This window comes from Aptenodytes forsteri, unplaced genomic scaffold (genome assembly GCF_000699145.1).
Source record: "Aptenodytes forsteri isolate BGI_AS27 unplaced genomic scaffold, ASM69914v1 Scaffold84, whole genome shotgun sequence".
Classification (NCBI taxonomy): domain Eukaryota; kingdom Metazoa; phylum Chordata; class Aves; order Sphenisciformes; family Spheniscidae; genus Aptenodytes; species Aptenodytes forsteri.
The window spans coordinates 265,438-267,679 of NW_008795492.1; the positions used below are offsets into that span (position 1 = coordinate 265,438).

Below are 2,242 nucleotides of genomic sequence, written 5' to 3' on the forward strand. Positions count from 1 at the left end.
CGGCGGTGGAAGGCAGTAAACGCGAGAATATGGTGGCCGGGGCGGGGAAGGGGGGGGAGGAGGGGGGGGGGGGGAAGGACTTTAGGACTTTGACAACAGAGAATCTGCTGGCTGTCAACAAATGGATTAAGCAGGTACCCAGTTGATTGCAGAGATGCCAACATTCAAGTCAAATGGGGAAAAAAACCCCATTGTTATCAAGAATTTCAAAGCAGATACAGTCGTCTTTCCTAGAGCAACCTCATCCATTTATATGGGACACAAGGGGGAAAGCACTTCTCCCCCCCCACCCCCCAAGAACTTAATTCAACAGAGAAGATGGCAAAAAGGTATAAAAACCCTCTACTGTGGCAGCAGTGGTATTGCTGGAGACCCCAGCAATGCCAAGCCAGTCTGAAGGGGGAGGAGGAGTACAAAGAGGAGTATCTAGAGTAAGGCACAGCTGGCTACCGAGCAGTTCTCATATTCTGCTCAGTAACAAACAATGGTTCTATGAGCTCTTCTTGGTGCCATGGCAAATTGTACATTTTGAGAACCAAATAGCAGCACTCGAAGTCGCAGCACTCCCCCTCCTTCCTTTCCTCTCTCCCTCCCAAGACCTTGGTGCAGAGGCAGAAGTACAGGGATGCTCTAAAGGCAAAGCAACTCCAGATTGTCTGTCCTCCTGCAGGGATAGGCAGACAGTCGCTATAACATAGGCCTTGGGAAGAAGGAAAAAGCAAGTGAGATAAGAATTTTGGACAGGATTTGGAACCTTTCCAGTTCTCTGAAGAAACAAATCTCTGCATAAAACAAGCCAGCTCGTGCTCTTCCAAAGCCAGCACTCTCTGAAGGTCATTGAGCCAAGTGCAGATAATGCTGTCACTGTAATGACTAAAGACTTGCAGAGTTGCAAAAATCTAGAAGAGAGAGCTCCAGATGGGAAATATCAGTGCACCACAGAGTTAGGGAAAATCCAGGAGTAGGAAGCTGACATACGAGTTATGTTTTCTTTGTATAACAGGTTAAGGCAAAGCTGCAAAGATAAATTTATGTTTATGGTACTACTCAAGATATTCTGTAAAGGGGAATTTGGTCATTCAGAAACAAGAGCTAAAAGCAACGTCAGCAGCAATGTCAGCAGGCTAAGGTTTGTTACTTCCTAGGCTTCATTCACTGCTGTCTCTATCTGGCTTTGCAAGAACAGAGCCACCAGCATGAACTGATACTGAAACAATGCCAAACAGGAGGACTGAGGGGTGACTTTTCCCTGTTTTTCCTCAAGTTCAAAACACGTTTTGTCATTCAGGAGTTTCTCTCTTTCCAGAAGTGAAACCAGACATGAAATGCAATTTCTCTGGATTCTGCAGTTGAAAAGAGCGGGGAGCGGCCTTAAACACGCACATTTTCCAGGAAACATTCATTTCCAGAGCCTGGAAAGGGTGGGGTACTCTTCTAGCACAAACTGATTTATAGCTAGATGCTGATGCCTGCAACCATATTTGCTAACACTCTCTGAGGAAAGAAAAGTTCCTCCTCTTGTCTTCCCCCACACTTTACCCTTCTGGAAGAAGTAACTGTCAGTATTCAAGCTCTGCCTTACTCAGAACAGGATTATTCTGGTACACATGATCCGAAGTATACCCTGGGAGGATAACCTTCTTTACCGAGGGAGGCTTTCTGAGTTGAGATTGCACCATCCAACTATTCTTTCCCCTTTTCTCTGCCTAACTATAGGCCTCAAGTTGGCCTTCAGGCTGCACACACCTACGGCCTCATATCAAATTATGAGATTTTAGCACACTAGGAACACAGAAACAAAGGAGCTGCTTCTGTACTTTTATGAGTATTTTGCCTCCAAGAGATGGTGGAAATAGCATAAATTTATGAATTGCTAATTGATAGGCTGATTATACTTGCTGGAACTGGACATGATTGCATGTTATCCATCCCACTGCAGTTCCAGTACAGGCAATGGCTTGACTTTCTGTCCTGGTTTCGGCAGGGATAGAGTTAATTTCCTTCCTGGTAGCTGGTACAGAGCTGTGTTTTGGATTTAGTATAAGAATAATGTTGATAACACACTGATGTTTTAGTTGTTGCTAAGCAGCGCTTACATTAGTCAAGGACTTTTCAGCTTCCCATGCTCTACCGACTGAGAAGGCTGGAGGTGCACAAGAAGCTGGGAGGAGGCACAGCCAGGACAGCTGACCCCAACTGGCCAGAGGAACATTCCATACCATGTGATGTCATGCTCAGTACA

The 2,242-nt window shown here is 45.5% G+C and overlaps 1 protein-coding gene across 4 annotated transcripts in view; it reads right to left on the minus strand.

Moving 5' to 3' along the window:
* The window catches only part of EEF2K (eukaryotic elongation factor 2 kinase), a 37,018-nt gene that overhangs the window by 19,821 nt on the left and 14,955 nt on the right, over positions 1-2,242 (minus strand). The window lies entirely within an intron of this gene.